General features: G+C 44.9%; 1 protein-coding gene across 4 annotated transcripts in view; it reads right to left on the minus strand.

Annotated features, from left to right (window-relative positions):
- Positions 1 to 16,345, minus strand: part of sipa1l3 (signal-induced proliferation-associated 1 like 3) — a 53,789-nt gene that overhangs the window by 25,934 nt on the left and 11,510 nt on the right. For all 4 annotated transcript variants that reach the window (XM_037477203.2, XM_037477286.2, XM_037477364.2 and 1 more), the window contains exon 2: positions 1,930 to 2,010. The gene's annotated coding sequence lies outside the window, so the exon portion shown is untranslated. The remainder of the gene's footprint in view (positions 1 to 1,929; positions 2,011 to 16,345) is intronic.

The following is a 16,345-nucleotide window of genomic DNA, read 5'->3' on the forward strand; positions in this document are numbered from 1 at the left end:
ATTAAAAGACATCTGTGCTTTGCTTAAAAGCTATTGACAGAGGTGAAGTTGCCTCGGATCACGAGGGAAGTTCAGCGGGCCGGATGTTTCATTGCGCTGTGGAGCGGACAGCGATGATAAAAAGGCCGATGAAGAGCGCTTACAGGGTGACTGCCGGTGTCCACCTGCATTCTCCTGATGCGACTGTTGAGGCGAACTGCGCTCCCTCCTACACAACGTATTTGACAAACAAATGTTATGTGGGCGTTGGCGCACAAACCAGATGGAGCTCCGGGGCTCTGACCCGACGTCCCACTGACGCCCAGCTGAAAGAGGAGAGTTTGTTTTCCCTCATCTTTAATTTGGCCTAAAATACAAACAGCGCGAGGACAAAATGCTCGCGCGCCACATTCTTTTACGTGCAACTTTGCATGCGATCCTGGAATTCTCAAACTCCAGAGTCCGATAGAAACCAAAGGCCCCTGTCATCAACAGGACTCTACAGGAACTCTACAGGAAACGCTGAAAAACAACACTGGGATATCAGAATATTGTGTTGGAAGGAAGTGCGCTGGTCTCCATTGGGCTTGTAAGTGTGTTTGGTTTATCTGGAGGCGACATCTTTACCTCTCAGACTGAGCTCAAATAAGCTTCATCTCTTTCCCTGTCGACCGGCTTTCCTCCCCACTCACTTCTCCTTCCCCCGGTCCTCAAGTCTCTGTCGTCGTCTGCACTCATCTCCATCTACATTGTTTGGCTCAATCCTGCTGATGTCGCCACTGTCACTTCCGTCTGCCTGTGTGTCTGTCAGGCTGCAGTCCCCATGACACTGAGAGCTCAAGTGCAGGAGGAGGAATACCGCGCACACACGCGGACACACACAACAAGTCTAACAATTTGCTTCATGTTAGAGGTTCACATATCGCAACGCATGTCGCCATATTACACTGGTTCGGTTGGATGGGATGGAACGGATGAGTTGTGGTGAGAACAAGACGAGATGGAGGAGAAACACATGAGATGTGTATGTTATTATTTGAATGAGATGTTTCAATCACTCTGGATGTCGATTCTTTTACTGAATCAATTGATTTCATTTCAACAGAGGCCTTCATTTCCCCATTACAGGAGGTCAGAGGTCAGCGTGGTGGGAGCCGCAGGGGTCTTAGTGGGCTGCTCAAGGACACTTCGATTAGGCATAAGACATGAGCGTCTAAGGTCTGACTGAAGGACTTCTGGCCTAAAGCAATTCACTGTTTAACAAGCAACTCTACTGAATATAAGACCTTATGTTTCTGTGTAGTTTCATGGTTAAAATAAATATATGATTATATGTATTCTATTTTGTGGTTTTGTTTGGAAAAACTAAAAATATTAAACAAAGAAGCCTCAAAATAGTTTGTCAACAATCTCACTTATTACCCTAAAACAATCTTTGTGAAATATTTTACTAAGTCGTTTCTGTTTGCTAAAACTGCTGCAATTTTCTAAATAGTGAATCCTGTGCCTGCAGAAAATAAGATACACACCTATAAGATATTTTCAGAAATACCACAGAAATTACTAACTTAAGAGTAAAACAGGAGGAATAAGTGATGCACATATTGAGGATCATGTTGAGTTGGGTTTGTGGCAACTACTGCAGCTCACTTTCATGAAGGAAAGGATAGAACATTTGACCTGACTATCATTATCAGTACAAAATGGAGTGCTTTCTCTACTAAAAGCAGACAGCTCACCCCAATAGTGAAAAAACCTATCCAGGTCATCGAGTCAATTAGCCTTTTATCAAGTCTTCCTTCATATCATAAGCAGACATTCTGCAAGCAGAGTGAGTTATGTTCAAAGTTAAAATGAAGATTAAAATGAAGAAATTATACTGATTGATACACAAACACACAAGTATACTAATGTTACTAATATACTATAATAATATACTATATATGTTACCTTGCTCTGCCTCCTGTGTCGAATGCAGGTAGAGTTGGTGGGGTATGAAGTCACAGTGCAGAAAGGGCTCAGTATTGGCCTCTGTAGGAAAAATGACAATGACATTTTGATCTTAGTACCTTCATCAAAATGACATGTTTTTGCCTTACACGTGTGAAAAGTTTGTATGATATGGTGCATCAATGTAAATATAATGCACAATGAACTAATCTGCACTCTTTTGTTGTGTTGTACTGCCATGCTTGTTTGTCATATTATCGTGTAGTAGCTGCGCTCGCAGTTGTCATTAGTTACACGCTCATCAGTTTATCCACACGGACAGGTCTATTGTTTGCGACGACGTCTGAACAAAGATGCCGGAGGCGGTTTCTCTGTGCAGCATCTGCAAACACACAAACGCCCCGAAAGGAGTGATGTTTCAGTATTAGCTCAAATACTGTGTAATAGAGCCAGAAGTCAAAACAGCTGGCAGGTTCCTCCCTTCCCCTGCACACTGGAGCACACAAAAACTAAACTGAAGTGCTTGATATTGCCTACATCACCCTCTGCGGCCTTTCCTTACAACCCGCCTCCAGCTCCGTATTGAGCATGGGTGGAGACATAAAGGGAGGAGCGAAGGATGAGTGAAGCAGGTTGTGCCCTTTGATTAGAAGTTGAGGGGCCCTAAGAGCAGAGGAGGGAGGGCTCTTTGAATAGAAGTAGGACATAAAGAGAGGGGTGACGTAGGGCTAAAGGTGGAGGTGGGTGGGAATAAGCAGTCATAATGTCCTGAGGGGGAGGCCAATTACTGTCTGACAAATACAGTTCCAGTCAATACCGATCAATCAGAGTCCACTTACCCTGCAGGCATAATAACCCTTAACCCCCCCGTTCAGCTGACGGTGGATGGGGGTCAAGGAGAGTGAATGTCTATTTTCTAATAGCAAAGTGTCAGCCCTTTAAGTCAGCAGCGTCAGCATGGATTCGTACGCTTTCCTCAGAAATGTAATTGAACGTGAAGTGAAAACTTCCCAACCGCAGAAGACTTTGCACCACAATCCACGGCGTCAGTGATTTACTACAGCTTTAGGAATTAATGTAAGCTAATACGTGTCACTAACACACACAGACACATTAGCAAAGTTAAATTGTCACAAACACACTTACACAACAACACACAGATCATTCAAATTGAATGTGAACCAGTATCATGTGACAGCCTGAAAGTTATTAAGAACAGTTAATTGAGAACAGCATTATTAGATATTTTGTGTCATATGCTCGGTTATCCCTCAATACAACATTGTCGAGCTTTTCCTTCCAAGAAGGCACACGGCTGCCAAGACCTCAGCTCATAGCTGCAGTCTGCTCGGAAAAACATTTGAAAGCAATCATCCTTCCATTGAAAATTGTCATACACACACATACATGGCAACAAACTGTTAAAGGCAATTTGAGCAACTAAAGTAAAAGACTGTCTGCATCACCTGCAGTCACGCCAAGTGCTCGCAGAACATAATGGACCTGCGATTGAGACAGAGGGAGTAGTGTGAAACCAGCCTCATCAAGATAAAAGCAGTGTGTGGGCTTTAACTGAAATAATCAGCATGGTTGTTTTGGTGCATATTTTTTGGCATTAATAGTTTATTATTTATATTTCCTGCAATCATTTGCACGAAAGCTAGCCAGAAACACAAATAACTAGTTGACCAAAAAGTAATCTGGCAACGTGGTCAGAAGCTCAACAACAGCAGGAGTAAATGTACACATGCTACAGTACATAGCTGGTCACACACACACACACACAGACACACACACACACCCTGAACTGCCACATTGTTGAATCATCACCTCTGTGACACACAATCAGATGAAAATGTTCTGCGCCATTGCTGCTATTCCTGAAGTACCTGTCCCTTAAAACTCTTTCAACCAAAACATGTGTACGTTGGAGGATCTGAACAGCTGGTGAACTCCACCGGGTCCGATGACACAATGAGACGGAAGGAGTTTTGATGGAGGAACCATGAAAACCTGAAAACCAGAGTGAAGACAAATGACCTCTGTGGGCTCGGCAAACAGCACACATCTAAACCCCACTTGACCTTCACGTTGAGCACAGCTGACCTCAGACCAGCCGTCCAAGCCTGTCAGGTGGAAAGTCGATTTGTGTGACTGTGGGGAAGGTCTGCTGAATATTTAGTCTTGAAGTCCTGCCGGACAGAATGTTTGTCACACAGCCAAAGCAAAGTTGGCTCATTCCTCGCAGTGTCTGTGTACATTACAGCATGTTTTTACAACAGTAAGACTACAATTTCAACGTGAATAACTACATTCAGCAAATCAAGTCGTATGTTAGAGATGCTGAAACGTCCCTGGTGTCCTGAGCATCATTACAGTGGAAGTGGAGCCACCACCGATATGGATTAAAAGAGTCGGTGCATGCGCCGTCAGCACCCTGGTTGTGATTCAGATGGGATTACTGTCACAACAGTGACGCATGAATATGAAGGAGTATTCGCTGTGTCAGAAAGAACTCGTCCAGAGTTCAGCCTCCTACTGAAGTTCCTACACGGTGGAAAAGAGCATTGTAGAGTGGGTATTAGATTAATGCGAGCTATGATATCCATACAGCCAGCCTTCATCTGTTACTAGTTATCCTACAAAAACCCCCAAGGGGCTGATGTTGATCCGAGCTGACATCATGCAAGAGACCGAGTACACTTTCAACTGAAAACTGAGTTTTCCTGTTGACACACATAAGAATATTTTTAATGTTACTAATACTATTTCGTAAAACGTAAAAATAGCAGATTATAGAATGCATTTTTAAATGACCACTTCAATAAGTAGCTGATTAATTGCTTAGTTGGTAGATAAATTACCTACTATTAATTAATTAATTGTTACCAGGCAGTAATGTGAATGTTTCTATTTAATATTAATATTATTGTTAACAGTATTTTTTTATTTTGAGTTGCATTTTTTATTAACCAATATAGGAAATAGTGGTCAATTAAGGCCCTTGGTTTAGATATTCACATTTAAAAGACTGAACACACTTAACATTTGCCAACGATCCTTTTTATTTTGGGGCACTATCCTGCCCGTGGATTAAATGAAGAATTATTAAGACAAATGTCACCATTTCCAATGATACAAAAAGTTGTTTTCCCCTTTAACTTTGTTTATATGAATCTCATTATGACAAGCAGTCACCTCAGTGTTCCCTGATTATTGAGTCTATGTTTGAGCAGTCTTTGCCCATCATGCTGTAGTCCGGAGTGCACATGCTGCAGGAGAGGGAGGGACCCCCTGCAGAGAGGGGTGGGCAGCCCCATTCACACTCTAACACTGGGAGGTGGGGACCGACACACTTTGATCCCTTTCACATCTCTGCTCCTCTACACGCCTCTCTGTCATCCGCCGTGTTTCTAGCCATCGCATCTTATTCAAATTGAAACAGAACGAGAGAGAGAGAGAGAGAGACATTGGTGTGTTGAGAATAAAGGGCGCTTGCTTTGCTTCCTCACAGGGGACTCTGTCCTGCTGAAAAGCTTCCTGCTGGAGGTTTCGACCTCCTACAGGAAGCTGAATCAGGGAAATCAGGATGAGTGAGTGTTGCATGATGGAAAGCCAGCGGAACACCAAAGTGAAACCAGGCCCTGTGCTCGTATCCATGTGATCGCTAAAAATACAATCTAGCTGGGAGTTCTTCTGATCAATCAGCAGCTGATCGATATGAGCAAAGATTTATTCCAAATATTGAATGGGTGGTCTATTTCGATGTTCTAGCATTAACTTGCAAAGTAAGCTTGCGTAATTTGCAGAATCGGATACAAATAAAGCCGTACAATATCATTCTCTTGCAGCTACCACTTAAAATAGGCTTTAATAATCTACTCCTAAAACCATAAATATTTAGCCGTTGGTTTCTTCAAAAATCATTGATTAAGAACGCGAAGACTGCACCCTGCTAAAAATATTCTAATTGCCGCTTCCTTAACACAAACAAAAACTACAGTGTTCTTAGAAGGGACATTTCTACATTTTTAAAGTAAAGTCCACTGGCTGTGGGCTCTAAATCTGGGCAACAGTAAAGGAAAATACAGTGATGAAGTCATATGCAATACACAGAGCTCCTTTCACCAAAAACCACTTGGAAAAGGGAACTGTTTGATCGCCATGCTGGTACCACTGGTTGCCATAGGAACGAGAAGGTGCACCAGCGATAAAGACGTATGGTGTAGGCGTTGGGCCGCGGGGCAATCAGGACACGCAACCTGAAGAGCGCAGCGGCAAATAATAAGACCCAGTAATCCACGTCAGCTGGTCACTCGGATGTGTGTCGCTGCAGCAGACTGCAGCAAAGCTCTCCCACTACACCTGCTCTAAGCTCTCCACCTTCTCGTCTGTGGTGGGCAACCAACGGTGCGCCGATCCGCTCCTCGTCTCTCTGTGGTTTCCGACCGCTTCCCCTTCTCTCTCTGCACATCAAAGCAGGTCAAAATGAGCTCTCAACTCTTGAAAGACGAGAAAGAGCTTGGGGCTGTGAAATGTGCCCTCATCGGCAGACCTCCTGCATCTGTTACTTGTTTTTTGTTTCCATGGCATAATCTGACGGAGCAAATTCCTCGCATATATTCTATAGAGGGTGGTCTGAGACGCTCTGTGTGGCGAATGCACCGGACATGTGGCCAGCTCCAGTCAGCTGGCAGGAAAGGCTTTACGATTACATCTGCAAAGCTTGAACCTGGTGACAGAATAAGTCTGGAGGATTAGCAGAGAGAGTTTAGAGGGTAAACTTTAGTTACTTCAGGCCTGGAAGCCTTGAGACCGCTCCTCTAAATAAGAAGGACTCCCTGGCGGGGCCCAGCATTGTCTGGTTCGTTTCCACTGCAATGTTTTCTCAACACACAGCCATCCTCCGGGCTCCTCAAGCGTATCAGATGGCGTCAGGTGACTGACGATTACCATCTAGATTTTGTAAGCTACCTGATGCGACTGCAGGGGGGCGGGCTGGATTTATCTGAGCGTCTTACAAACCGCCAGACGCATTCCTGTGCAGTGAGGTGCACGTCAAACTCAGGAGCAGTCAATCTCTCTATTGAAATCAAATCACAGATTCGGCAACATTCCTATACAAGAAATACACGGCCGAGAAGGAGACATGAAATGCAGGAAAGTACTGTTGTACCTGGGTCTCAAATGTTAAAACAGCTGATAATGTGCTCTGATCAATAACCATCCTTACAATTTGAAACCATCCAGCAACAGCTAATATAAATAAATAATGATAATATACTTCACCGACTGCTCACAATGGAAAAAAAAATGCAAAAGAGATAATAAGGAAGTCACTCCTGGCTCTGGCCTATCTCCCCATTGTTGTGAGGCGATAGTGTGTGTGTGTGTGTGTGTGTACACAGCAGTAACGACAGGTCCTCGGGGTGACTTACACCGTCACAGCTGTTGAAGCTCCCAGAGACGTCTCTGGGGCAAACAGCGGGCTACTGCTGCTCCATGCCGATTAACCCGAGGACATGCACACGGAGCATCAAAGAAAGCACACTGGCATACACACACACGCACGCACTCACACACACACACACACGGCTGCTTGTTTACTACGCATTAACGATATTATGGTATAGCCCTTATCTTATATGGGTCTTGAGATTCCTTTTTGTGTGATTTTTACTCCTGAATCGTATGTTTGAGAAATGTATGTAAATAATCTTTTCTTAGATGGTTCAATTACTGTGCAGTTAAAATGTAGCTTGTAGCGGTTTCACTATTGTGGTTCAAAACAATACGCAACACAAATGAAATCCATCCAACTACAGCATGTGGTATTCTGGCCAAGTAAGCTATAGGCAAATATTTTCATAATCTAAAATTGCACCAATAGTGTTAATAATAAAAAAAGTTGCATCAATGCCAAAATATACTACTTATACTTAGCATTCAATATACTACACAAAAATAAAAGTATATTTAATTATTGTGTTTGCAGTTTCAGCATAATGTTCTAATAACAGCTAATTCATGCTAATCATGGCCGACAGAACTATATGAATAAATGATTGTGCTTTGTCAAGAGACAGCTGGGGAAGCGAGCCAGTCAGGGCTTGGTATCAATGACACATGCTTTTATAATTGGGAATTATGTTGGGTTTGTGTTTGCTCCCTCGTCAAGAAGCTGACAGCTCTGTAGGCGGATCGTGAGTGCAATCAACTACAGTAAATACATCTGTCATCTTCAATCTGTCGAGCACAGCGGTGATTAGCCGGAGCTACCCCTTCGTACTCGGCGCGGCTCGGCGGAGCAGGTGCAGTCAGATAACTGGCTGGTGGGGCAACAACAGATCGGCAATTTCTTCCTCCTGCTTCTGAAGACACGGAACTGGACCGGCTCATCAGAAATATCTACACTTTATGTCAAAGCCTCACGTTGGGATTAGATTCCACTAACAGCAGTTCAGTTACCGTCAACAGCGGTCCGATTGTGGTTCAGGGTTTAGTAATCATTGGTCTATTACCATACTCACACAAACCCCATAAATACACACACACACACACATGCACACAGACACTGGTGACCAGAGCATCAGAGGCTTAGATCATGATTATTTAGTGGACACAGTGGACTGGCAGACACACGTTGGAAGCTGTTATATTTTGCATAATTGTTCATCTTTTCTTGGACTTTAGGTCTCCCACATGGTGGTTTTCCAGCCACTTTATCAGGATTCTTCAATGTATATTTGGAGTTTGGTTCTAAACCTCAATAGAGAAATGCGGGTAGGGTGTCAATTGACTTATTTAACTCTCTGCAAAGCAAAAAAGCAACCATTAAAAATGTTGATGTATTCCTTTACGCCCTATTCATTGTAGGGCCGATTAGAATAACTCAGCTTATTTTGTTCAAACAAATTTATAAAAACTCAAAAAAGGACACAGAAAGTTTGTGTGGGGGTGTATTCTTAGGTAGTTTTCTACAATACGCCTTCACAGAGGAAGCGGGGGCAGAATTGTGTCAACATGTGTGTGTGTGTGTGTGTGTGTGTGTGTGTGAGCCGGTGCGGCTGGATATTTTCAAGGTTCTTCCTGTAACGGAATCAGAGCAGTGACAGACTAATGAGGATAAATGATGATGAGGCTTCAGGAATAGAAGGCCTCCAGTGGGGAGAAGAGACGATGTGGCAAACAGCTGGGTGGGAGTCAGCGCTTTCCTCCGGAAGCTTTACTTTGATAGAAACACTATATATGGCACAGAAGAGCTCGTCTCATCGGCTACAATATCTATTGAGAGTCTTGGTCACAGCTGGGCAATAAAAAATGTTTTGTATAATGATTATCGGGATCCCAATGAGGAAACTCCCTCCTTCAAAGGGAGGTCTGGGTTAACAGCTCGGGATCATTGAAGTTCACTCCTTCCTCTGTGGAAATACTGTGCCGCTGTGGTCTACCCATGCAAACAGATGTAGTCTCTCATTCGACGGCACCCCGGTACGCTGCAGACTTATAAGTCCATCTCACTACTTCCAGTGACCGGATCGGGGGGGGTGAAGCGTAGGGTAAGCCTCAATCAAAAAAAAAAATCCTAAAAGCGCATTCCTACACGCACCCCGGTAAAAACAGATTATTTAATCAGTACGAACACAGAAAGGAGCCAGAAGGGGTATTTAAGGCTAAGAACAGGATCTGGTAACATTCAAGAATTCCCCAGGAAACTACAGACTTACTGTAGTCAATGGCGTCATACAAAATACAGTGAAGGGTAAACCGTTTGTATTGATCTCTGAAGTTCTCTTATTAATTGAGGACTAGCGGCGCTGCGGTGGTTACGGGGCGACAAACGACTGATTAATAAGAAACGACAATGTCCTATTTTATGAAACCTACTCGGCACGAAGCACCCACAATAGCAAAAGAGGGTCAATGGGTGTGTCTGTGCGTGTTTGTGTGTGTGTGTGTGTGTGTGCGGCGGGGTTACAGAGCAGCTAAACAAAGAGGGCCTCTGACACAAACCCTCTCTTTCTTTCGTCAGGCCTGTTGCGGTTTGATTTCTCTTGCTGAATGGTGCCATTGACAGAAGAGGCGGTTAGAGGCTCATTATGTGAAGACCTCGCGAGCTCCCAGAGGAGACAAACCGGACCGCACATCATTTTGCCTCCAGCGACACGCTCTCTCTTTATAGCGAATGACGCACGCGGGCGAACTCCGGGGGTCAGAGTTTGCGCCTGGGAAGCGAATGTCGTCGCACCTGAAAATCAAGATAGTAGCAACAGCGTTATTGGGGTTGAGCCTTTTGCCCGATTTTGAGCTTTGGACCAGCGACTGCAGCTGCCTCCCTCCACCCAGCACTTGTGTAGCTTTGTGGCCTAGATAAGCTCAGCTAGCACAGAGAGAGAGAGAGAGAAAGAGAGAGAGAGAGAAAGAGAGAGAGAGAGAGATAGCGGTCAGAGATAGACATAATTGTGCTCGCCAGTTCCTCTGATGTCTGTTAAACGGTGGGCTCCGTTGGGACTTCCCCCGTCTATTATTTACTGTACGATGGTCGTTGGTTAGTGTGGGAAAGGCATTTGGTGGCTGTAATAGCGTAAAGTGAAAATAATCTCACAGCAAGGGGTAGCGTGAACTCGTGCCAAATTAGGTGATTATTCCGTCCAATTTATCCTTCATAAAATGTTAGACGATAAAGAGAGGAATCTGATTTATAGGCTCACATTTAATTAGTGAAACCTTCTAAATGAAGGGACTATTGAACTAGATACACAGTCAAAGGCTTCATATTCCTTCAAACACGCTCTGGTACAAAGTGTACACTCAACTCCACCCCCTTTTCAGGAATGTTGTAATGGGATGTGATAGCACATGTAGTCAGTCGCCTTGTCTCAGTACATACAGTAAAAGTTTTTTTTTTTTTTAAAGAAGATTCACATTGGCTCTGCATGACACGTTCACTTTCTTGCAGGACAACAAGTCTTTGGACACTGATCCCAAAACAAATCACTCCATATTTTACCTTCTAATCTTTTCCATCTTGTAGAATGACACTTAGGAGTGCTGGACATTTAATCACTTCTATATCATTGCTTCTGCATTCTGCATATAGGAGCAATGTTAGTCCTGTTATAGATATTGACTGGGATTGGGTAATTCATGTACAAAGCAGAACAGTGTGAAGTGTAAATGTTAGTGGAAAAGAAAGCAAATAACTTGATCTCACCAACAAAACTCAATTTTATGGTTTAAATAATGACCACAAAGCTGATATGAGGGGGATAGCATAGAGGAGGTATATAAAACGGCTGTAAGGCGAGGTAATACATTGTGAACATTTTGGATGTCACTCTCATGTCCTCAGCCAACCTCTCTGAGTCTACTTTCAGGCTGATGGCCCCCACCACCACCACCCAGTTCTGAGGTGATCCCGACCCAAACCCTTTCAATCCACCACAGGGAATCTAGACAAAGCAGGCTCAGAGCTGCTGGAGGAAATTAAAAACCCAGCTACTACTCCCTTTACCCCGCTCTTCTCCAGCATGAAGCCAAATACTAGAGGAGCCTAGTAAAGTCTGTGTATTAGGTTCAAAATCCACTTTTTAAACGTTTTCGCTAAAACCACAAAGACTCTCATCATGAGAAAAGCAGCTGTGTTATTGCCATGTCAGTGTATGAATGATAAGCAACAAACTCTTTACATCCAAACTATTGTATCGGCGAAGTACAAGATCAAAATAAATTACAAATCCTTCTCCAATAACCAATAATTACCAAAAACACGTGTTACCCTGAGTCACTTCACTCCTCTAGACTCTTCTGTGGTCGGGTTGCTGAGACATTTCTGGCCCTTCAGAGGTTTGGAAATGCTTAACAGGATCTACAGACCGGAAACATGGAAAATACGAGGAGGAGGAGGAGGAGGAATGCACGGGGAACCCCGAAAATATGATCCGTTATGTGTTAACACTCTGGCGACTTTTAAACCTCTCACTGAATTTCTCAGACAGATGCTTTGCGCAAGAAGAAAACTTTGAGATTTTGGGCTTTATACAAAAACAATTGATTAGGAAACACAACTGATCTAACAATAATGTTGTATAGAACATGTGTTGGCCATCTCAATCTAAAAAAACAACTTTATATCTTTAATGCTCTGAGAATAAATAAACAAATGTGCACTAAGATATAAATACACATTGAGGCACAGCTGTGGAGCACACAGAGACCACAGAAAGTGCAATTGATTCTCCTTCCATCTTACTCCTCAGTGAAGCCATGCTGAATATCTATCAAAGGTATGTCTGTGTGGCTCTTTTCTGACATGCAATGACTACATGATGACTACGAGAGAGTAACCGATCCTAACACAGACCGTAAAACACTTAACAAAGGTCTTCTCACTGCCAAAAAGAAAGCAACCAACTTATTTATATAAGTTTCAATCCATGTGTCACCATGCGTGTCGCTTTTGTGGAACAGTTTAATTCAAACACGTTGGAACAGCCCAAACCCACAACCCCCAAAACAAAGCCGCCGGTTGCAAGAGCTTCTGGCAAAACAGGAAATACGACTTCATCATGGCAGCATGCAAGGAACAGCAAGGAGGACTTGAGCATTCCAAGCCATCGAGTCAGTGCACAGCTCCACCAACAAGGACACACACATAACCTGCTGACAGAAACAGGGCTGAGTGCTGATTAAAAACTTGAATATCTTTCAAACGGCAAATTTGTGGGTAAAACAATTTCAAAAAAGATACTAGGACCAGAGCCCGACTGTTGCTCCTACAGCACTACGACTTCCTGTAGACTGTACGTCTACTTGGCTGGGAGGTCTGCTTAATGAGACAAGCCGGTCTCTTTACGTGCCACATGTGTTGCAGAAACACACACACACTTGTACCCTACAACCACACCTTTCATCTCATGAGTACCGCTGGTTGTTCTGCCAAGGCTCCTTTGCATCCTCCTTTATTTCAAATGTCTTTTCTCACATTGCTTTTTGTGTCACCTTGGCTGCACCACCTGTGCATTACTGTTCATTTTCTCCCTCTTTCCCCCCCGGTCAGATGGATGGAGCAAGGTAGCAAAGAGAGAGAGGAAGAGAGAGAGAGAGAAAGAGAGTCAGAGATAGATAAACAACACAGCGTCCAGTTCTAGCTGGGTGGCCTGCGTCCAAGCTGTTTGTTGAAGGCATGTGGCGAAAAAGCTGCTCACAATGCAAACGTAACGAGCTAACGTGACACACACACACACACTCACAAATGCAGTACACTGGAGCATCTAACGATGCCTCTGCTGCAGCCACCCACTAACAACTCAGTGCTGTGGTTTTTCGCTGATGCTTTTTATAAACACGGACCTGGAGAGCATGGGGAACAGGTGCCGCACGCACTCTGTGGCCCCCGGAGGAGGGTTAGCGCCGGAGCCGAGACCTCTGGGTAAAAACTCGGCGTCGCTGTCAAATAAGAAACGCCGCCAACTATTTTTGTTTGTTCACACAGCCTTCAAATCCGGGACCGACGACTCGGCAGATTTATGCTTTGTCGACACAAACTGACGCCGCTTAATAAAAAGTCTGTGGATCTGTACCCTGCAAAGCTGGCCATGCTGTCATTTTTGTATTCTTTGGGGAGAAGTGGACCAAATCACAGTATTCTTGACACAGGTCTTTGTCCTTCATGTGGAAACGTTGAATACTTTGGCATGCAGGGAAATATCCATTCAATTAAATTCATTTAATGTGGTATAGCCCGAAATCACAAATTTGCCTCAGAGGGGCTTTATAGTCTACTAAAACTACCACAACTTCTTACCTATATAATATGTTAAGTAAAACAGACTTTTTGTGCCGTACTAAGCTGCTGGGTTGAGCATCATCATCATCATTTTTGTATACAAGAAGGGTGGTTCTGTTTTTTAATCTAACTATGTGCAAAAAATGCATTTTCCAAATTGTTGAACTATTTATATGTTACACTGATACACGTCTTTAGGTAGCAGTAGGATCACCGGTACCTGTCCACAATCTGTGGCATATCTTTGCCATCAGGAGGCAGGAATCAGATGTCTATGTGAGCACAAAGGAGGAGCCTTTGTTTCACTTGGATCCCAGACGGTTCAGAGTTTGTTCTCCCCTTCCCAAATCATGACACTGACCTTTGGAAACAGATGCATGATGTTGTTTGACCCTACAACAGCACAGAGCACTACCGCTCACTTCAGCAGAGATAATGTTGTCTTGAGGGGACAACGATTCCTTAATGAGATGGTAATAAGTCTTCATGGCTGCCCGATTTCATCACAGCTTTTATGCAGCGTTGCACTACGTGCCAACGGACTGTCGCTGGCTTGTTAAGCGGAGTTCTGCCACGGTTAAGCCGCTTGGCCTTACAAAAACCCAAACAGAGACCCTTTTAGATCACATCCCTCATTGTGTCTTATCAGTGTGCTTCTTAAGCAACTATTTGATACACTGCATAAAAAGCCCAATTTGTTCGGCACCAGACCCTGTGCCCACTCTCCCCCCCTCCACACAGACTCTTAGACAGCTCTCTCTTTCAGTGGTAGAATCAGCCTTTGTTAATTATAAATCTCACCCTCTCCTCTTCCCCTAGCCGGGGAAGGTTAGGGAAAGCAGCCAGAGTGAAGGCATGAGATGAAAAGGGATATCACGAGAGTGAGCCTGAATGATGAGACGGAAGATCGTCAAATTACAGATATGAGAGGGGATGCAGAGGGGAGAGAGGTATAAAAATAAGGACCGGGTGCAGCTACCGAGGGAGCGTGGCCGACCCTGATTCTACCATGACTCGACTCTGGTAAGGGGGGGGGGGGGGGGAGGCTGACGTAAACCTACAGTGACAGGGCCGCCGCTGCTGCTGCTCCAACAATGCGCCCCCCCCCCCCCCCCCCAAATACTGAATCAGCCTTCGCTTGTTTCCGCTTCCCTTCCTCCTATTCCTCCTCCATCTCCGCCCTTCCACTTGGACAAAAGAGGGCGACTTGTCCGAACGTCGAGTGGAGACCCGCTGTGTTGTGCAACACGGGCAAAGAAACCGATCCACAACTCGAGAAAATTCAGCCACACTAAAAGCCTTTGGCTTCACTAATGTTGTGGTCTGCATTTCTCAGCGCAACCCGTCCGTTGCATTTGGAAATAGGGAGGGAGAGGCCGTGCACATGAAGAATGCAAGGAACGTGGCGTTATGAGCCCGTTTCATTTGGAGCGGGAGCCCACCGCAATGGGGTGGGTGGGGGTCGGGGGGGGGGGTTGAGAACAGGCATGTGATGCTGCATGTGAACTGGGAGAAAACCGACTGAAACAGGACTGTAGTCCAGAGGCCAGGCCAGCACAAACTGGTCTGAAAGAGGGGGAGAGGGGTCTGGGGAGGGGGGAGTGGGTAAACAAACCCGCCTGGCTGGCTGGCTGGCTGCGAGCGCTGGAGGACCCCACTTCAAACCACAACAGGGCTACTTCACTTTATGACCAAGGGACTGCCCGACAAAACACACACACACTTCCAGATGCACAGATCCACACCCATCTGCATCCACTTATAGGACAAAACAAATGTCATGGTGGTATAAATATATCATAAACTGTGAAAGGAGGATAGAACAAACTCTCACACACATATAGAATATTTCTAGGCCGTGGGACAAGAGAGCAGCCACAAGCAACAAACTATCAGCTCACTCTGGGAAGAGGATTAAAAGCTCTAAGCTCACCGTTTTGGCAGGAGACCCTGAGATGGTGTGCTAAGTGGGTTAAAGCACACCCCGAGTCTCGTAATCGCTGCGGCCTCCCCTCCCCTCCCGCTCCTTCAATCCGTCTGCCAACAGCAGCTGAGGGGAGCAATTTCAAGTCCCGTCGAATGGATTCGAATGGAAATACGGAGACAAAAAGAAGTGCACATGCAACTTCTTCTGGACGCAACCCTGCATTCGAATGACCCGGGAGGGATGTCTTTTTTTTTTTTTTTTTTACAAGGGTCTGCAGCTCTTCCTCTCACACCTACAGTAGTGTGTGCTCTCCTACCCCCCCCCCCCCTCCCCTCCATTCCCCAGGGTCTCCTTGTGAGGGCCGATCCTTGCTGTGTGTAGAGCAAGCTTCAACTTTTTATGGATCTGTGTTCATGCGGTGTCCTCTCACAAAAATATGCATTTTGAGTCTTGCAGGGTCCCTAGTCAACACAAGCCTGCGCACCCCCCCCCCCCCCTATTTCTCACACCACATCCCTATCCAGACAATGGGGTAACATGAGTGCATGGTGAAACTGTAGAAGTGGAGCTCCGCTGCAGCTCGCTGCCAGAGCCCAAAGAGACCAGACACTGTTTGCCTGCGGGACTTTGACTAGCGAGAGCAAACAGAGAGCAGTACAGTCGCTCCGTTGAGACCGAACTGAGACACAAGGGCCGCAACA

This window comes from Pungitius pungitius, chromosome 3, assembly GCF_949316345.1.
Source record: "Pungitius pungitius chromosome 3, fPunPun2.1, whole genome shotgun sequence".
NCBI lineage: Eukaryota > Metazoa > Chordata > Actinopteri > Perciformes > Gasterosteidae > Pungitius > Pungitius pungitius.